Source organism: Dermacentor albipictus, chromosome 10 (assembly GCF_038994185.2).
Source record: "Dermacentor albipictus isolate Rhodes 1998 colony chromosome 10, USDA_Dalb.pri_finalv2, whole genome shotgun sequence".
NCBI lineage: Eukaryota > Metazoa > Arthropoda > Arachnida > Ixodida > Ixodidae > Dermacentor > Dermacentor albipictus.
Window position 1 is genome coordinate 18,613,479 of NC_091830.1, and position 22,213 is coordinate 18,635,691.

Here is a 22,213-nt window from a genome sequence, read left to right on the forward strand (position 1 = left end):
ACAGCGACCCGAGGTCCGCAATCAGAGGTTTTAGAGAGCGACATCGTCTCCTAGCAAGCCCTGCTCGTGCTGCGGAGTTGCGGGAGCGACGGTATCAAGCACCACGCACTAATCTGGTTTCGCGCATACGTTGGACACGTCGAGGGTGCTCCCCCCCCGACCTCAACGAGTTTGCCCACGAGGCCGCGCGCGCGCTAAGCGACCGCGCCGGTTCCGGGCAACGTCTCGAGAACAACGAGGTCGTGGACAACGGGGACGCGCCCACCACGTACAACCAAATTACCAAGCATTTTCACCTCGCGCGAAGAGTGTACCCGCCCCCGTCACCACGAACTTAATGGGCCTCAGGCTCTTACCCTCAAACTAATGCAGACGAAGACGTGCCCTAATCTCAGCACCCTGCAAGAAATTTATACCGAGGTACTTCCCCAACGACGCTCGCCCTGCATGCGGGAACGTCGTCACGCTGGCGCACATGTTCTGGGAGTGCAAGGCAACGTACACAAGCCCCTATACTGCCTCGGCCAGGTCGGAGGCGACCCGCCACAGCCCGCTCCTGGCCGATTAACTCTGGGCCGACCAGCAGGTCCTGGCAGTAGACTACAGGCTTGGCCTGACGATCCCGACGTGAGAGTCGCACGCTGCGTGCTCACAAGCACCTTGCAGGACCTCAATAAAGTTTTGCAACCGACCTCCTTGGACTAACGAAGAAGACGGCGATGGCCTGGAGCTTCTGCTTGTGCTCCTCATGCAACTTCGTGCTTCTGTTCTCAAAGAACTCCACGATGCCCCAACCGCTGGTCATCTTAGCGTGGCCCGCACATAAGACTACGTGCTACGTCGGTTTTTCTGGCCTGGTCTGTACCGATATCTGCTCGACGCTACGTCACGGCGTGTGACCTTTGTCAGCGACGTAAACGGCCCTCGGCGTTACCTGCAGGCGTTCTGAAGCCCATTGACGTACCCTAGGGGCCGTTCTACCGCATCGGCCTCGACCTCGAGCTTTTTTGTCGCGTTATACGCCGGACCTTACAAAGTTTCGCTGCAACTTCGTAACGCGAACAATGAGATCGTGCCACCGTCTACCCTGTCATCTATCACATATCCCGGTTGAAAACACTTTTCCGATGCCGCCTCCTTGTGTAATTAGTAGTGGGCTTATATAAAAACACTGACAAAAAACATAAGAAAGGAAAGGAAAAAGGAAGGGCGATCAGGTGGCTGAACGCGTTCGTAAAATTGATACCGAAACCGCAAACAACATGGCGCTGTAGCACATGGACAGAAGCTCTCTTCTTTGGCTGCGCTACCACAAAAAGTTGTCATGTGTGGATCCCTTTAACCGCACTGCATTTGGCAGCAGTGTGTTCATGACCACGGAAAGCTTCTGGTCACGCATGTTTGACAGTCAAGCTAGCCAAGCAAAAAGAAGTGTTTTTTTTTTTTCTCTTGTAGGTATACAACAGGCAAATGTTCTTGATCTATTGAGGTATCAGGATAGTGCCCGTGCGTCGAGCTTATGAATGCATCTTTCTTTTTGTGCTTATCAGTCCAAATCACTTGCGAAACGTCTTAAGTGTACAGCAAAACCAGTCAAAGGGTACTGTAACTTTTGTTGCTTTAGAGAGCTTATATTGAAGTTTCTTAGAAACTCTGTTTGTAAATATAAATGTTGACAGTCACTCAAGTATCCTCAATCAATTTGAATGCGAAAGCATTGATACTTCTCTAATGAATTGGTTACGTCCATGATACGCGACGTCATGCATTGTCACGTGTCCTCCACAGCTCTACCTTAATCCACACTGCTCTAATTTGCACCAACCTTATTCCACCTTAATCAGCGCTGATGATAATTTTTGGTGGCACTCGTAGAAAACAACGCCCATTATATGCCTCCTGGGACATATTATGATTGTCACGTGTCCTCCACAGCTCTACCTTAATCCACACTGCTCTAATTTGCACCAACCTTATTCCACCTTAATCAGCGCTGATGATAATTTTTGGTGGCACTCGTAGAAAACAACGCCCATTATATGCCTCCTGGGACATATAATGCTATCGCATTGAAATGGGTCGGATGGTGAGCTTATAGTGGCGTGCCCACAACGCTCGTGCCAGCGATGGAAGGCAGAATGCCGACGTGGCTGCGCCAGCCAGGCGACTGAATCCCAGCGTTGAAGGTGCGTCGATTTCCCTTCGTCCTTCTTGCATCCAAACGCACCCCGGCGTGTTATAGCACGGCCGCTCAATGGAACCTTTTCAAGCGCCTCACAGTGACGATGTCATTGAGGAATAAGTTACGTTTAACAAGTGCGTTTCCATTGAGCGGCCGTGGTTATAGAGACCTTTTCTACGCATGCGTTCCGGGCATGCGCCTTCGAGTGGGACAGCACGACAACGGCAGCGTCAAGGCCGACGGCTATGACGGCGTCTTTGCACCTCGTGCGTCCATGCATGGGATGTCCCTATAAGAGCCACGCTTATAAGTCGTTCATTCGAGGACGCCAGGGAAGAGGTTACTTTTAATTCGTTGGCATTAAAAGTGTCAAAGTTGGACCAAATGCATGTCTGTGAAGTGGGAGGGGGGAGGGGGAGAAGGGAAGAAGGAAAGGAAGGGAGGTTAACCAGACTGAGTCCAGTTTGCTACCCTACACGTGGGGAGGGGAATGGGGAGTGAAAGAGAGAGAGAGATAACTTAGGTGTGGGATTTTACTAATTTACAGATTTACTAATTTTACTGATACTGATACAGGAAAGAGGCAGGCGCACATATGCAAACGGATGTGTATTTGCAGGTTTGCAGGAGATACAAAAATGGCACCCAAGCAGCAGCCACCTTCATCGTTCTCTTCGCCGTCATAACAACATATATATATATATATATATCGTCGCAAGCCCGCTTTTCTGCAAAATCATATTCCCAAGAATACCGATCGTGATACCGCCAATACCATGGTACAACAGTGTTTCGGAGTCGCTCACTATGCGGCGTTTCTGCACTAAGCCACTTTCACAGCCATGCTTGACGCTCAAGTTGCAAGCCCATTTTCGACGTAGATGTTTCTTCAGTGTTTTCTGTAAACACGAACAGTGAAGAGCACCAGCATAGTATTTGAGTGCTCGAGTGTGCCTTTTAGTGCTGATCATTTCTTTATCTGTTCGCAGTGACTCATGGGCTCCTCACTGGAGCACCATGTAATGGCGGTTACATGAGTAATATTACATATCACGGCAAGTACACTGAACAAGTATGATGCATATGTCGAGCTAAGCGAAGTTATAGCACAATGAGTATACAAGGCATTGAAACGTAAATAGCACATCGTCAACACACAAGAAAGAACTCTTACAAGTAAAACGTTGATGGTATTCTCAATGCCCAAGGATAAGCGAGATAACAAAGCGAAGAAAGGTAGAATTACGCATACAACTAAATTAATGAGAAGAAAAGCATTATGAATAAGTAAGTTCGCCAAGCGACGGTTTTAGAGAGTAATAAGCATATTTTTACACTTGGAATGCACGTGCAGACGGTCACCAAATTCTTCGGAATCTGTGCTAGAGACGATTGTACCAGGATGGCTGTTCCATACACCATTTACGTCTGTGAATAAAAAAAATAAAAGATGCGGTGGCGTCCTTTTAGGAATAAGACTCTACTGAACCTAACGTATAATTTTTGCAATTTCCTTTACCATTATTATTATACAACTATGCGAGAAATACTGCTTTGTTATAGCCTAATTATATCCCGCTTGCTCTCCAATTCTATTGAGTATGTTTTACTGTGTGAAATTGTATTCTTTAATGAGCTGTCACGTTCAAAAGCGTTCGGTTTGTTCATTATGTCTATTGCAACACTGTGTTACTCTGCATTGGCACATTTCTTACCCTGTGTTTTTGTATTTGTATTCACGTACATGTATTCTAATCATTGTATGTTATAATCTTTCACTGTACCTTCCCCTCTTACACAATGCCTCTAGGGGCCTGTAAGGTATGTTTATTTAAATAAATAAAATAAATAAGTACATTTGTCAACGCTGACAAGAGAGAAATATACATTAAAGCTTTAGTGATGTGCCGGAGATGTTAGCCTGGCTGTTCGGCTGGCATACTGCTCCAGGTGCTAGGTGAAAGTTATGATTTACAGAGTGATCTCATGAACAGGCAAACCTCATATGCAGTCACACACACACACGTACACATAATAAAAGAAGGCGTAAAAGGTGAAACGGATTGCTGAACATTAAGAGGCGGCGGTGAAATGTCAAGTTTCATTTTTGGTAACGCTGGAGTTGAGGTCATAAGTTCCAGAAACGAACCAGCCAGCCCGGTGTTCCAAAAGTGCGCGCGAATCAACGTTTGATAGACTAACATACGAATCTCAGATAGCAATTTACGCAAACTTCGACGACATTATACATTTAAATTTCTCGCGCAAGTAATGCCTGCCCCTTCGAGAAGACCAACTCATGAACTAGAATTGCGCTATCTGCCACAGGCAACATTTAACAATTTTTGAAATTGTTCGCTGAAACACTGTTTATATAGTAAAAGTGACGGTGCTCCGGAGTAGACCGCTTTCAGTTGCACTTCGCTCTTCGAAGAGGCCGGACATGTGCCGAGTGAGCTCATGAACAACGTTTCAGTGTGGTGTATGCGGTTTGAATCATGTATTGTGTGTGCGGTGACATAGAACACTACGTAATGTGCTGTACTGTGTATAACGCGGAAAGGAGGGTGTTATTCTGGTCCCTCAAGAACACAGGACTTCCTCACAGTTCTCTTCGGGACATTGTTTTCCCGCGCGGGAACCGGTTGTGTAGGAAGGAGGTCTCTCGCCTTCTGTTAAATTACCTACAGGACACGGATTTGGCTTCCACATCGTGAACTGAAGAGTGACCATTTGTAATTGGGAGGTCTGTGTCTGATTATGCGATTTATTTATTTTAGGTGCCGCTACGGTGGAGCAATTGCCGCCAGCAACTGCAAGGCTAATCCCACGAGTAGCCTACAACAACTCAACTCAACTCAACTCCCCGGGACATCAAAGAGGTACAACGCAATGCTAACGCACTTGTCTAGCGTATATTGCTAAATCACCACAGATTTTTTTGCTGCCTTTGACACCCGTAATGCTAACGCATTAAAAGAAGCCGACATGGTCGTTTGAAGTAGGAAAAGCGGAGCTAGCGAAATTCATCAACGGAAAGTAAATACAAAGACGTCATAGCGACAAGACACTTCTAATAATAACGCATTTTAAAAAGCGGACATGGTTGTTTGAAGTAGGAAGAATGTAGTTCGGAAACTCCATCAACAGAAACTAAATATAATGACCGCATTGCCATAAGACACTCCTAATGCTAACGCATAAAAAAAAGTGTACATGATCGTTTTGAGTAGGAAGAACGGAGTTAGGGAACTTCGTTAACAGAAACTAAATGTAAGGACGTCATAGTCATAAGACACTCCTAATGCTAACGCATTAAAAAAATAGTGGACATGATCGTTCGGAGTAGGAAGAACGGAGTTAGGGAACTCCATCAACAGAAACTAAATATAATGACGTCATGGTCATAAGACACGCCTAATGCTAACGCATTAAAAAAAGCAGACATGGCTGTTTGAAGTAGGAAGAACGGAGTTAGGGAACTCCATCAACAGAAACTAAATATAACGACGTCAAAGCCGAAATTCTCGTACTGCAGGTAAACACTTTAACTTCACATTCCCATCGGGCAGGCTTCCTTTCTTCGCTCCAGGTACGAAAGTCTGTGCACCGGAGTTAACTGAGATTGGCCTCCACGATCACGATATCTCAAAACGTCGTTTCCTCCTGCATGCTAGTATTTCTGCGCAGGTCGTCACTGCACAGCCTGCCCTGAGCGCGAAATAAAAAAAAAGGAAGGGCTAATGAGGCGCGACTCCCCGGGGGCAATTTAGCACTGAGCGGAAGTGATTAGGGTTGGGCCATTTGGCCGCCGTGCCGAAATCGGCGTTCTCGTGCAGGTGCGTATTTGGTGGGACAGGTTATAGCCGAGCCGAAAAAAATATTACCAGTGAACTTAACATCGGAAGTGGGACTGAGTCTACTTCGTCGGTATTTGTATCGATTGTGCAACAACGGCTTTGATTGCAGCGTGATGTCAGTTGTCCTGGTAAGTGTCTCTAACACACACACACACACGCACACAAACATTATATATATATATATATATATATATATATATATATATATATATATATATATATATATATATATATATATATATATATATATATATATATATGTGTGTGTGTGTGTGTGTGTGTGTGTGTGTGTGTGTGTATGTATATATATAGAGAGAGAGAAAGAGAGAGAGAAAGAAACTCTCCCGCTTTAGCTTTATGATCCGCTGGCGGTGAAGATAATAACGGGGAGAAGTGGTTCATCAACGTAGAAAAAAACAAAAAAAAACGTTATAGCCACCTCTTGATTGAAGTTCTAGAGTCGGGTGTAAAAGCAAAGTGATTTGTCGTGCAATCATGGCAAATAGTATAGTTCGCAGAAAATCCTCCGATTGTACTTTAACGCTGTAATGTTCCACTCCTTGCAGAGTAATTCCGATTCCGACGCATGAAAATTCCACACGGTTGGCGTTTTCTCCCATAAGACCATGAGAAAACCATTGTAAATTTTCCTGCACGTCGATACACACACATAAGTGCAATGTACAGGCTTTTTCAGCGAATGCTTTCAATTTTTTTTTAAAATCTTCTGTGACAGATAGCACAATGCTAGCCCATGAGCTGGTCTCCTCCAAGAGGTGGACATTACTTGCACAAAGAATTTAAATTTATAAAGAAAATTTCGAGGATGCCTGAACTTCACCTTTAAAAGTGGAATACGATAGCATTCGAAGATCCCTGACTGCTACTCTCACTTCCCGGCAACAGCAGTTTGTGTAACCGCAATGCTTGCCGGCAAGCGCTGGCGACGAAGGCTATGCAAGAAGGCGAGCTTTCGGCGTGGTGCTCCTGCTAAGACATACCTCAAGCGGCAGCTGGAAAAGGGGTTTGCGTTTGAGTTTCCGCGTAACAGAATTATGTTTTCTCGCATATTCAAATTACAATCGGACGCTATCATGTCTGGAGGTTGTGTGTAAGTCGTACTTTACGAACTTTATGACGCATTTTGCTTTGAGAAATTCAAGTAGTTCAGCAAGGCTTGTGCGCCACGCAGAGGCCCTGCGTGGATGGTATGGTATGGTATGATGAACTTTATTAATGTCCTGAAGATCAACCCTTAGGTTGACGCAGGCGGCTCCCACGTCGGGACAGTAAGGTTTAACCTTACCGCCGTATCATGGGCCTTCTGGACGGCCTGTACTTGATCGGAAAGAACTCCACTGTTTAGGACTCGCTGCCACCAGTCTCTCTCCTTGTCACAGTCTGTGAAAGTCACAGGACACTGCCAAAGCATGTGATCCAGAGTAATGATGCCATTACACTTCTCGCAATTGATTGGTATCTCTCTTTCAGGATACATCTTGTTAATAAAGTTTGGACTTGGATAAGTTCTTGTTTGCAGCAATCTCAGAGTCACCGCTTGAGCTCTATTGAGCTTAGCGTGTGGCACTGGGAATTCCCTTCTGTTCATGTAGTAATGCCTTGTGATTTCATTATATGTAAGTAATTGGTCCCTGTTCTCCACCTGTATATTATTAAGGTCCTGGTCGCGTAGTGCACGGATAGTAAGCCCTCGTGCAGCTGCGTTAGCCATCTCGTTTAAATTCTTCCGAGATGGATCGACAGACCCCATGTGCGCAGGAAACCAGCGGATTTCGATCTCTTGGCTGTCCAACTCACCGATCAGCTGGGCAGCCCTTTTGGTTACAAAGCCATTGGTAAAGTGTCTAATAGCCATCTTAGAATCGCTGTAAATCTTCGTCCACTTATTATTCCTTAAAGCCAATGCTATCGCTACTTGTTCCGCGACTGTCGTGTCTTTAGTCATGATTGTAATAGCATCCCGAGTGAGACCATCTGCATCTACTACTACTGCCGTAAAGGCTTTCTTTCCTCTGACCCACGCAGCATCTACAAATGCCGCATGTTCTCTGTCGTGTTCTATCTCTTGCAGGAGAGCTTTGGCCCTTGCCTTTCGTCTTTCCAGGTTGTGCACTGGGTGCATATTTCTGGGGAAAGGAGTCGTCTTGATTACCTCTCTTATGCTATCTTTTAGTTCTACTGTGCCTTCACCTGAAATTTTGGATTCGGTTGGGCACCATCCTACCTCTTCTAGTATTGCTCTACCTGGCCTTGTTCCAGAGAGCCTCTCTCTGTGGGCAATTTGCTGAGCTTCAATTATCTCGTCTATTGCCCTGCGTGGATAGAAATGCATGATTCGGGATGGTTATTCTCATACGGACAACGTCACCGACACCAACGCCGGATTCTTTTTTTTTAATCCGAATGCCCCTGAACGCTCTCCCACTCACAGGAGGGTATTACTTAGGGGGGGGGGGGTGCAGTAACGCACACAGATGTAATGAGTATGTAAGTAATAAGTGAGGCCCCTCAACGTTGTCTGTCGCCTTAACATGCGGGCGGCTTTACAACGAGACTCCGCGTCGATTCCTGGGCGATAATTTTCTCAACAGGTCGGCACGCTTGGCGCCCACTCGAATGCACTGCTGCGAAGGTGCGTGTCTCGATCATTCGTTTCCTCGTCGTGCAAACAACCTAGGAACGTTACTTAAGCGTTGCGTTTTCTTCGCTCGAGGGCTGCTGATGTGCTTCACTTGGCGGAGTCGATGATGATCTTTGAGACGAGAAGAGTTTCGGGACACGGAGATAAGACAACTGCTTGACTTATAGGCGGGCAGTGACGCTGAACTTACAAGGACAACTAAATAGTTTACGGTGGTATAAAGCTTATAAACAGCGATAAAGTTCCTAGCAAAATCCTGAGGCACCTTATCCCTGTTTATAACTTTTATACCACAGTGTGTGACTCCACTTGCCAGCCTCCTTGATTTTAAACAGCCCACGGTTATTGCCTAGGCACGAGCGCAACAATTACATCCGGTGAAAAATAGATTTGCTTTCATTATTTCTGCATTTCCAATTTTTTTTCACGAAAAAGCACCACTAAATGGAACATAGAAGGTCCTTGGAACATATTTGCAGAACGAAGTTCTACTTACTCGGTGGAGCTTATCTGAAACAAATGGCCTAGAGTGTCGGCTTTTCATTCGGTAAGGGTTCTTGCCGTTCTTGCTGTATATCCCTTTTAAAAGTCTTGCGCCTAAGTTTCATTGAATGGAGGCTCTTAATCTCGTTACGAGGTTCCATTCACTAAACTAAACAGTTTGCAAAATATGTCCCGCTGACGTGGTAGAACTTATGCACGAGGTTAGGAGTGTGCGGTCACTGAACGAACATTTCATCGAGCATGTTTCCTTGTATTTGCACAAAACCCTTCGCTTTAACCGTTGTTGCCAGTGACGTATGACACCATAGAGTTTCCTATAATTACTAGTAGAGAGAACTGTGATGCTACCATCGTTATGTCCCTATGAGAATGATGAGTGGTGCGTGTATTTGTCTAGTCTCCGTGCTTGTGACTTCAGACGTTCTTGTGGCGTTGCTTATTACGCTTCATCTTTCTAGGTTTTCAGACAATCATATTTTTTTTTAAACACAGCCAGGCAAAAGTTTCCACGCGCATGCACAATCACTGCAAATCGTCCATACCGATATACCATACCGTCATACCGGTTCTGTATGTTCAATAATGAAAGTAGTCCCAAAGCCGTTCGAAGTTGGAAGGCCAACGTTTGGGAAAAATCAATGTATCTATACCCATGCTGGCCAAAGCCAAAGTATCATCATTACAGCTCTCGCACACGTGGGCTCTGTGCGCGTAACTCTATGCACGACGCATCGCTCGTAGCACGTGCAAAGTAAAGAAGGAGGTTTCTCAACCTCTGAGTGCGCCATTCATGCTCGTAACATCACTGTAAGCACATATTTCACGCATTCCGGTCGGGGCGAACGGTACACTCGTTACGCATGGACTGCGCGTGAGCATAACGCCATATTTTTTGTTTTCTTTTTTTATGTGTGTGTTGGTGTGGCAAGGACACAATGCTTCATGCGTCCATTCAAGAGAAACAACATCCGGGTTTTCCTCAGTGAGTTCACCATCCTGCAAATAAGGTCGTGCGTTTCGCAATAGAGGTGTCCCATCGGAGACCGACCGAAGCTGCACGAGGAACCACACAATCGGTCAATTTCTCTTGCGGCGTCGTCATCATTATTATTATACTATACACGCCAGTTCCCACGCGTTGCGTTCGTGATCTCTCGACAGTAACCACCCCTTCCTACTGCCTTAAGGCGTAGACGACGGACCCCGTGGCGTCACGCGGTGGAGGCGTAGCCGTCACACCAGGCCGCGACTCCTCGCCATTGGTCGATTCCGCGCGACACGACACGGGTATCGACTGACCAATGAGGACAGGTCCCTCTGAGCGGGAGGACGTGCTAGCGGGGCGGAGCTTCGTACGATCTCCGAGACCTTAATGTCGGCCAAGGACGCACGAACATCGCGGGCGAGAGTGCCGTTGGCGTCTTGAAGAAACCGCTTCCGCTTCCCGGACATGACAAGACAATCGCCGCGCGTGGCTCGTTCATAGGCAGCCAGAAGGCTTCCAGCTCGCACGCGGAAAGGTCCGAAGGAGCAGTCAGTCAGCACGCCGCCTGAGCTGACGCATCTTTCAAACGGCCGATTCCGTATTCGGGGGAAAGGGGGGATCGTAATCGACAATTCGTGCGGTGATGAATGGGCCACGGACCGGAGGTCTTCGATGAAGGCGACCCCTGCAAGAGCGACGGCGAAGATATGTGGGGAGAGGGGGTACTCTGTTGTGTTTTCCGATGTGTGCGTTGGGAAACAGAGTCGATTACGATGAGCAAACAATCTTTGATGCCTATCGCCACCGGTCACTTTGCTGAGGCACATTAATCGTGCGCCTCTTGAACACGGTCAAACCGACTTCGCGTGTCTTGCTGTTAAGTCGCGCTGAACAGTGGCTTTAATTCTCGTGCGTAGAAAGCGTTTTATTTTTTTTTTCGGTGAAAGGTGAAGGATAAGGTATAAAATCAAGGGCCAAATGCATAAAGCTTTCTGCTCGTAAGTTCTTTTCGCCATTGGTTGTCCACCTCCGCTTACGGTGTTGTCCAGCATCAAGATTGGCTAGAAGTTTTTCTTACGAACAATTTTCGCGTAAGACGTATTTGTGAATACGGGCCCCAAAATGCAGGCTGTGAGTAAGCAGAAAACAACTTCACGCTTAGGGCAATTTCGCTTGTGTTTTCCCTCGCCTTTACAGTGTTCTTTACAGTGCTTCAATGAGACTAATCCAGACCATGTTTTGCAACTTCCCTTTCTTGCAACTTGCTTTACAACTTTTTTTTTCTAGAACATGAGATCTGGTCAGGTATACTATTACATTTGTAGATTGACTGCTTCTCTTGAACAATGAAATGATACATTGGTGAACAGCTCAAAAAGCACGTTCCGCTTCCCATGTCATTCACCTGCGCTTTCGAGGCCAAATTGAACAAGTTTCTCTTCCATAACTTAACTTTGCCATTGACAAACCGCCTCCGCTAATGATATATCCAGCATCGGGATTAGCCAGGGTTAGCTAGCTCTTACCAGCAAACCTATATTAACAGCTTTTTGTTAACAAGGGCCACGATGGAGACAAAGTACAAGTCTAAAGAGTTGTTTGTGCAAATTATGTAAAATATTGGGCCCTACCAAACATTGTTTTCTCGTTTGTTTGGTTGACGTATTGCTTTTGGGCATTCTACGAGGGGGTGTTGATAAGCACTAAGCCTTTCCTGAAAAATATTGCCTAGGAAGGTGTAACTGCCACGCCATTCCACGTAGTCCACCGGGAATTTAATGCGCTTGCGAAATCTGTTCTGCGGCGTATTTAAGTACGCGCAAACAAAATTCCTTCCGTTTGCTGCAGGTGTGACCACACATTTGCAGCATTAGTTGCCTCTCAAACATTCCCAAATCTTTGTGCCTTTAAGTTTTCTTGTGAGATCGGGAGAAAGGGGATCTCAGAAGGAGCCTGATTGGGCAAACATGTAGGAGAGAACATCACTTAAAAGCTAAGTTTTGCCATTATTTCACCTGCAGGATGTGACCGTGCATTGTGATGCAACAGAATTACGTCATCGCATAGCTTTCCTAGACGTTTCTTTCTTTGCGTTTTGCCTGAACTTTCTGAATAAAGCGCAGTATTATGCTGCAATGATTGTTGCATCCTGTTCAACAGCGGAACTCCCCTCCTGTCGCCACCCCAAAACTTTTGCCAGTCTCTTCCGCACCAACCTTTGTGCATGGAACTTCTTTGGCCTGAGAGAACGACTGTGCTTTCACTCATTAGACTTCGACTTTGTTTTAGGATCATATCCATAGGCCATGCCATCAGGATCGTAAAAGTAACACACACAGCTTAACAAGACACAAGAGTCACCACTCGACTTAAGTGTCTTATTGAGAGTGGTATCTCTAACAAAATGCCTTCATTGCGACATTGGCGCGTGTGATTTATCTACACACATATCTAGTCTCTCTCTCTCCCTCGCTCACTGCATCAACCTCTCCTCGAACGTAGGATAGTCAACTAGACAAATTATAGGGAGCCTCTCCTGCATTCCTTTCCTTCTCTCTCTCCGTCTTGCTGTGATCCGTTCACGCAACTTGGCTGGTGTGCTTTTGCAGCAGCCACACGTAGTGCTCCTCTCAGCACATCATTCATTTTTAACGTTCCGCTTACAATGACGCATGTTCGCTGTCTTAGACGTCACTCACAGAGATGTCATTTTCATGTCGCGGCCGGCTTCGTAATTTACGCTGATGTCGTACCCCCGTCGTCGCTGTCATCGTGTCCTCTTCATCGTTTCTTCATTCAGCCGAGACAGTTTGCACAGGATCGCAGGAGCTCTGCACTTACGTATGGCGAGGGGGAAACTCGTGCTGTAAAGGGAATAAGTGCATAGCTGCAAGCATAGGGCACACGTGGTCTCTCGTGTTTTTCTCGTTTTTCTTTTATGCGTTGCATATTGCAATCACTCGGTTCAGCCCTTGGACGCGGCCGGGCAGCCACCATTGAGGGTATGAGCCATTGTTCGTTGCTGCGCGTCTCATATGTGGGCCTATTCTCTTTTAAGTTTGCTATGTTTGTTATTAAGTTGCTTCTATTTTTATGAATTGTATATTGCAATCACTCAATTCAGCCCTTGGGCGCGGCCGGGCAGCCACCATTGACCTTTAGCGCAACCACGTGACGTGACGTCACGACAGCCGGAGGAAAAGCTGGGCCCCAACTCGCGCAATATGCAACGCATTCTTGGCTTAACCAATCTAAGCCTGGTCATTTTTTTTGTAAACCGATTTATCTTATTCTTGGCACGACGACGGCCACAATGTAGGAGTTAGAACGATAGCTCACGACGCCACCACGAATGAAACTGAGAGTTCCACATAGAACGTCGCTATCACTGGATAGCTTTACGGTGAGTTATTTGTTAGATGTTTTTGTTATAGTGTAACGTAAAATTTTATAAGTGGTTTGGGTCATGGAAAGAAGTGAAAAAAGAATAAGAAAGTGAAGAAATAAAAGCGGAAGATAGAGAATGCTAAATGGCTTGCCCAAGGTACTATCTACAGTGATGTAATTGAATCAGCTGGTAATAACCAATCTAAAGCACATGTGATTAAATCTCATCATAATGCTGATGGCTTAGTTCCTTGCGCGTGAAGTACGAAGAGTCTGCCCTTTCTGGATAGGCGCTGTCAAAGCGCACAATGCAAACCTTCCCTCCCGAAGTGCACTCTTCGAGGTATTTTCCAGGAAATGAAGCAACAAACAAAACGCTGCTCCAAATAAAGGAAGGGTAAACAACAAACCCGACGAGAGAGTAAGGTACGGTGTACGCTCCATTCATATATCGCCCGCACGGGGCGGCGGCGTTCATCGACAAAGAAGTGCTCGGCAAACAGCGATTCCCACACCGCTGCCACCGATTGCGATATTGCGAAAGCGGAACACCCGGAAATGAGTCCGCACTACGAAGGAATAAGTACGAAGTGTTTAGCCTCGACGCGCGTGTCTTTGCGTCACCGGCTTCCCGCGGGGAAAAAGAAAACGAAAGAAAAAACAAAGGAATCGATTACACTGAACGAGGCGCCCGTTGGAAGTGCGTGCTCCATATCGAATCTGGGCGGGGTGAAGTTCAAATTGAAAAGGAGCTCGAAAGTAATTACGCGCTCTTGTCAACCGGTAGGTGCGCTCGGTCAACACCACGGGCGGTCGGATACGTCTGCGTCCACGGGCAAAAGTTTCAATCTGAAAGGAGAGCAGAGATGTAAATTATTGGACTCGCCTTTTCTGTTTCATTTTTCTCTGATGGATATATATAGGACGGATCAGCACGTTGTTGATATTGCTGAAGTTTAATCTAAACTCTAAAGTACGCACCAGAATAGTGTAATAACGTCCCCCAGATTTTCACTTGATTAAGTCTCAGGTTTATTCGGCTTGGCACAATGTAGTGCCCACAGACAAGTGAAGCTGGTGAAGTCATGGGAAGCTCACAGACTGAAACCACAGCACCATTGTTAATCAGAAGGAGTGTCAAGGATGTCATAGTTCATACCTATTGAAGTCATCATTCGTCGATGTTTACGTTAACTGCTGCATGACTACGAAACCATGACCAAGAAAAGTAGACAAAAACTTGTGTATTCTACCAATCAAGACAAAACGCGACGGTACATAACTAAAACGTCAAACGCAAGAAACTAAGGCATAGCTAAACTGCGAAAGCTTCGCACCTTTCACCGATGATCAGCGAACGCGTTTAAATCTCATCGAATAGAGGTGTACTTAGATTTGGCAGCAGTCAAAGAACACCAGTTAGCCATCCACGCCATCAAGGCCTTATTTGAATGCAGTAATGCCACTTCATTCTGGTCTACATGTTTCCCAACAACTGGCCCACGTTTTCGTCAACGTCTGTGCTGCTAAATGCATTGTCACACCGCTGCGACCCTCTCGGCCACAAAAAGCGAGCGTCAGCCTATTTATTACAACACTAGTGGCTGCGTTCATATACAGTTATATCTCTGTGAGGCATCTTGCGGAGCCTGTTATACCGGGCCTTGTTTTTTGGTGGCACCAAATAAAAAAAAAAGAACCTGTTGCAGATAGCGTAATTAGAGCATTTGAACGAGACTGCTCGATGAGGCGGACATTACTTCTATGAAAAACAAAATACGTAATCGACTAATTGACAAGAAGATTAACTAATTACCTTATTAAATATTTACCTTACGACACACATTGCAATTTACAATAATAGCTAGTGAATTTGCGAGGCATATCGATTTGGAACGTTTCTCAGTGTGACGCCAGTTCAGAAATATCAATTTTCAAAGTGTACGACTAACTACATTGGAATTCCATTTACTTTTCTGCTTAAATGCATAAAATAGCATTTCCTGTTAAAAAAACGAAGCACTGCAATTTTACCGCAAGTTTGACGGCGCCTATTTCGAAGCTGCTGCCAGCCTCAGAATTTGTTGCAAGTTGATTGGTGTTGCGAAATTCACCAGCTACACTTTGTAAATTGCCATATGTGTTGTAAGTTATTTGCCAGAAGCCTAATTATAGACATTTCGTTAATTGCTCAATTACGCATTTGATTGCTCGTGGAAGTAATGTATGGTTCATCAATAAAATCAGTTTAAAGGTTAAAATTCTGCTGTGTGCCACAATTTATTTTTTTAAATTTCGGTGAAGCTAAAAAGAAACGCGCCCTATATAGAGCACAAGCCAACACTTTATTGGCGGATCGGTAATGCAGGATATCACACAGGCGCTCACGATTATACGTACAGGCGAATAACACAGTAACACCTTGTATATGATGCGCCGTTTTAGCATATTACGCGCAGAAAACAAAATATAAACGCATGAATGCTTATTGCCGCGCGAGTGGCCGCTCGAGGCAATTTGCGTGTATTCGCGGGCTTCTTTCACACTCGGAAAAAACACTTTTATGTAGCGCGTATTGAGCAACAGAAAACTGTATCGGAAGTTTTTCCTGTAGATCTACAATTTTTCTCATTGACACTTTCCACCTAATTATGATATTTGAGAAGCTGATGAATGAATTAAGAGTAATTATTTAATTAACCGGAATTAAAAATATAAATTGAGTATCTCCAAGCGACAGCAAACAAGATTACCTCGGTTCTGTTCAGCTACGTGGCATTCACATATCTGACTAAAACTCTGGCTAAATTTATCCGGGACACCCTGTAGAGCGCATAGACATAAAACATGATAGTTTGCATAGCACAGCAGGCTACGTCCCTTCAGTAACCATATTTTCAAGCTGCAGAGCGACCTTTTGCACCCTCTGAAGGGCCCTGCGCATGCATATAAACCACTTGTATCCACCTAATGCTCCATTTGTGTTTTTAATGAACAACGTTTCATAATGTACTATGTGATATCAGAAACTTGCTAACCCTAAGAATACTGCAATGTGAGCATCCTTCTGTATTAATTGTGATAACGGCTATTCATTTTTTGAAAAGTATTCGATATTCAATTCGCTTCTGGCACTGTTCGATTCCCATTCGATTCGGTCTCATAAATCTCTGTGGGTACACGCCTATACAGCTTCGCTTCATCTATGAAACGTCATTTATACATGTTGCGTCCATGTCATTGTCTATGTAAATCAACGTCTATATAACTCAAGCTTGTGCCTTCATGAGTCTTGCGGAGCCATAGTGCACCGGACAAGCATCGTCCCGGAAGGCCATTGGCTTAGTATAGAGAGCTCGGAAATCTCACTATATTCTAATCATCTGTGACATGACTAGTGCATCCGAGCAATACCATGTATAGCACTTTTTATGCGAAGAATATTACTAGAGCTCAACCCAGCTCCTCAGGCGCGGCGGTGTCGCCTTCAATACCACGTGACACCGTGACGTCACGACAGAGGAGAACCGAGGCTCCAACTCGCGCCGTCGCTCGCGGCGTCGCGGCGGTATATAAGCAGCTGCGCTTGCCTCCGCTAGACACTCACGAGGTGAGATGCCTCCTGGAGACAGAGCTGCTCGTTGGAATGAGAAGCGAAGGTTGCGGCGTGCTACAGAGACTGTTTCTAGGTGGCTTTGGTACGGCGCAGCGACTACGCGCTCCGCATCGGACGCGGTGAGCGTCGAGCAACGCAGCGTTCGGCGCGACAAAGAAATGTGCGCCTGAGCAAGCGCCGCACGCCTGAGCCGTCGCCGACGACACCGGCTTTTCTGCGACACGAGCTCCTTAACGCTGTCGCGTTAAAATAAAGGCTAGTATGCTTCGCATCCTGGGCTTAACCTTAGCTAAGCCACAGCCAGTTTTTTTTTTTTCCCACCCCACTATAGGGCTCCATGTCACGGAGCTCGGCTCATGCTCAATCCCCCCAAAAAGCTATTAGGCTAGAAATATCCGCCAGGCCTGGTGCCAGACTACCACGTTGTTTGACGGATACCTTTGAAGAAGGCGGTAGGCCAACGGCAAAGCGCTCTCATAAACAGAAAGCTTTGTGTGTTCGCGGCCCGTAATCTCGGCCGTCGGTACAGAGCTCACCGCAGCAAAAGTCGAGCTACCGCCATGAAAGTCGTGCTCCACGGAAACAATAGAGTATCGAGCACCGTCTCGCGTTCCTTTGTGTTTGCGCAGGTAATTATTAATTAGCTGTTGCTGCTGCTGGTGGTGCTGCATGTCCAGCGCCGAACATCTTCATCCGTGCCCGCAACGAGGCGGGGGCCGAAAAGTGATGCTTATCCGATTCGCACGGGTCCGGGAACAAAGCCGTTTTCAACGCTATATCTACAAGGCGTGCGCTACCTTAAATCAGATAAAAACGATGTCGGCGTTGTGGTTGTTACGCTTTATCCCATGGCTCGCAGACACTGATGGGAACTGGGACGAAATGCTTTCTTTTTCTTTCTTTCTTCCTTTCTTTCTTTCTTTCTTTCTTTCTTTCTTTCTTTCTTTCTTTCTTTCTCAGTAATATAGCTGTTTCGAGTCTCAGTGTAACACGCCCGCGCAGGCTAAGCCCACATCGTTCGACGGGGAAGCCCCGGCCACGATAGAACGCGAACCGTGCTGTAACGTAGCCCTTAATGAAGATATCGCGGCCGGTTGTAGACCGCTATGTGAACAATGCCTGAGCGGGAACCAATCAGAATGAACCAAGTAAAGATTACTTTCTAAGCAAGCACCACAACGTGGGAGATTCGATGCCCCAGATACCGCAAGAAATGGCGCGTGCGTTTCATATTCCTTATACGCCCTCCATGTTTCTTGCTTGGCGAGAGGAAGACGCCGCCAGTTTCGCGTTATGCGCTTCGGCATGCGTGGCTGCATGGTTGGGGTGCGTATACTGTCTCTACATAGTGGTGTACCATGGCGCGTGATTTCCACACAAAGATTTCTTCTCCGAAACAGGTGGTGTCTATACCTCTGCACCCATGATGTGTTTACGGCTCCTTCAACACTTCCGGCGCTTGTAGTACGCAAAAGCATGACCTTCGAGATTGGCGTCTCCATCCCCCCCCCCCCCCTACGGAGCCCTCGCCGGGTGTGACGTTCGGAGACCATTTATTACTACAGGGAGCTCAAGCGTCCCGATCGTTTAGCTCCCACGGGAACCACGTACAGTGTGCATTGCTTGGCTAATAGTGGTGTTTGTGATCTCAAACCACAAGTGTTATTAATCATGCTTTACACACATTTACATGCGCAGCCTGAAATCAATGAGAAGGAAACTTCACATAGGATAGACCAAGATGTATGCACTGATGTAAGCAGGGTAATATCATCAGCGCTATCAAAGGTATAGCAAAAGCAGCGGAAGAATTCTATACTTAGCTGTGCAGTACCCAGAGGAGTCAGGATACCTCGATTAGAAACAGTAACGAACAGAATACGGAAACTCCTTCTTTAACTATATATGAGGTCAAAACAGCCTTGCAAGATATGAAATGAGGAAGAGCGGCCGGAGAAGATGGAACAACAGTCGATTTAATCAAAGATGGAGGACACATAATGCTTGGAAAACTGGCGGCTCTATACACGAAGTGTCTATCAATTGCAAGCGCCCAAGAAAACTGGAATGATGCAAGCATTATACTAATCCACAGAAGGCAGACGTTAAAGAAGTGAAATATTATAGGCCCATTAGCTCACTCCCAGTATTATATAAAATATTCACCAAAATAATCTCCAATATAATAAGAGCAACACTCGTCTTTAGTCAACCAAGGGAGCAGGCTGGCGTCAGGAAACGATACTCTACAATGGATCACATCCATGTCATTAATCATGTAATCGATAAATCCGCAGAGTACAATGAGGCTCTCTATATGGCTTTCATAGATTACGAAAAAGCATTTCATTCAGTACAGATTCCAACAGTCATAGAGACATTACGTAATCAAGGAGTACAGGACGCTTACGCAATTACCTTGGAAAATACCTACAGAGATTCCACAGCCACCTTAATTCTACACAAGTAGGAATATACCTATAAAGAAAGGGATCAGACAGGGAGACACAATCTCTCCAATGCTATTCACTGCGTGCTTGGAAGAAGTATTCAAGCTATCAAACTGGGAAGGCTTATGAGTAAGGATCGACGGTGAATATCTCAGCAACGTTCGGTTTGCCGATGACGTTCTATTCAGCAACACAGCAGACGAGTTACAACAAACGATTGAGTACCTTAACAAAGAGAGTGTAAGAGGGGGGTTGAAGATTAATGTACAGAAGACAAAGATAATGATGAATAGACTGCCAAGAGAACAAGAGTTCAGGATCGCCAGTCAGCCTCTAGAGTCTGTGAAGGAATGCGTTTACCTAGGTCAACTTATCACAGGGAACCCTGATCAAGAGAAGAAAATTCATAAAAAAAAAATAAAAATGGGTTGGATCGCATGCGGCAAACATTGTCAACTCGTGACTGGAACCTTACCATTATCATTGAAAAGTAAGGTGTACAATCAGTGAATTTTACCGGTGCTGGCATAAGGGGCAGAGGCTTGGAGATTGACATAGAAGCTTGAGACCCAGTTAAGGACCGTGCAAAGAGCGATGGAACGAAGAATACCAGTTATAACGTTAAGAGACAAACGGATATATATGATATTATAATTGACATCAAGAGAAAAAATTGGAGCTGGGCAGGTCATGTAATTTGCAGGTTAGATAACCGTTGGACCATTAGGGTTACAGAATGGTTACCAAGAGAAGGGAAACGCAGTCGAGGACGGTAGAAGACTAGGTGGAGCGATGAAATTAGGAAATTCATGGTCGCTAGTTGGAATCGGTTGGCGCAGGACAGGGGTAATTGGAGATCGCAGGGAGAGTCCTGCGATGATGTAAAATAGGCGGTGGATGATGATGATGACATACTTCTCTAAAATTATAAGTAAACGTATTTCTATAAGCGCACGAATGCCACAGGTTTCCGCGCGTATGCATAATCGTTGTCCATAGTTGCAGATAACGAACAAATTTGGTTGATGGTTATATTGCGCTCAGTTTTACAAACACGATATTAAGGAAGTACAGGACGTGGACGGACGCAGCGCAACGTCCGTCCACGTCCTGTACTTCCGTCCACGTCCTGTCCTTCCTGTTGTGCCATTACCACAAGCGCGGATCCCGAATCTGCAAGATGCAGAATCTATCCTGCGAGCGCCATAATTCTCCCTTCACAAGTCCAGATGCTGCGCCTTCGTGCGGGAGAAGCCTCGGCGGAGCAGCGTGTTTTGACGTGCCCGCGTGTGCCCGACGGCACGGCGCCGCACCTCCCTTGCCTGGAGGTCACCGCGCGCGCGAACTTTGAACCGAGTGGCCAGCGCGGTCGCTGGTTGGACCCCTCGGACGACCGTCGTGTGCTGACTTTGTATTGGGCCGTTTGAGTGACAATGGGCCTCGGGGATTATAAAAGCAGCAACACGCCGCTCGAAAACAGGATCCGCTGACCCCACCTGGAGAGAGGGTCGCTCCCGACTGGGGTGAGATGTGTCACGCGTTTTCGCCGGACGCCGTCGTGCGAGAACAGTCGCGTTTGTGTGAGCTCTCGGCCCCAGTGCCGATCCGTTCATGTCCTGTATGATAACCTGTATATAATGTATAAAGTCCCTTTTGTTATTCTCATCGACGCCAGGCTCGGAGTCTTCGCTACCAACGCTCTGTCACGAAACGGGTGACGAGCGCTACGGGACCACAAAGCCGTTATCGTGGTGCAGCGGTTGAAGTTCGTAACACTGGTGGCACCGGTTGGGATGTCGTAACACTGGTGGCACCGGTTGGAGTTCGTAACACTGGATGGCAGCTACGGGATTGACCGGCATCAGCTACCTCGGCGCGGTGAGTGCCTGAAGTTTACCTCAAACACCAGACTTTCTCTGACACAGGTTATAGTAGCTCAGGGATTGACTTGGTGTTGCATTGTGTTTAACCTTGTGTGTTTCAAGCCTAGTAAGAGTGTTTTGAAAACCAGGGGATGCTGAGAGGGTAAACAGGGCAGTGTGTGAAATACTTGCATATGTCTTACTAGTAGTGTTATAGTAGCGTACGGCAGGTATATTCAAAAAGGGTAAACAGCAGGAGGACAGTGTGAACGATGGAGAAGTACAAGGTGAAGGAACTTCTCGAAATTTGTGAGGAGTTGGGCATTGAGTTGGGCTCAACCAAAAGAAAGAATGCGATCCTTGAGGTCATGAGGACTGGGGACGTAACGGCTGAGGAAGCCGCTGAGGCCTTGGCGGGTATCAATGAACGTCGGGAAAGGGAGGAGAAGGAACGTTGCGAGCAGGAAAGGAGAGAACAGCAACGTCGCGAGGAGGAAAAGGAGGAAAGGGGAGAACAGCAACGTCGCGAGGAGGAGGAAAGGAGAGAACAGCAACGTCGCGAGGAGGAAAGGAGAGAACAGCAACGTCGCGAGGAGGAGGAAAGGAGAGAACAGCAACGTCGCGAGGAGGAAAAGGAGGAAAGGAGAGAGATTCGTGAGCACGAGCTTAAAATGAAAGAGTTGGAGACCCGAAATAGCTCGCCAG

At 46.3% G+C, this 22,213-nt stretch overlaps 1 protein-coding gene across 10 annotated transcripts in view; it reads right to left on the minus strand.

Moving 5' to 3' along the window:
- LOC139050528 (achaete-scute homolog 1a-like) overlaps positions 1-22,213 on the minus strand; it is a 497,333-nt gene that overhangs the window by 388,448 nt on the left and 86,672 nt on the right. Inside the window, exon 3 of one of the 10 annotated variants that reach the window (XR_011508933.1) lies at positions 14,347-14,429. The exons of the other annotated variants lie outside the window; for them this stretch is intronic. The gene's annotated coding sequence lies outside the window, so the exon portion shown is untranslated. Of the gene's footprint in view, positions 1-14,346; positions 14,430-22,213 lie in introns of those variants that run through there. 10 annotated transcript variants of the gene reach the window in all.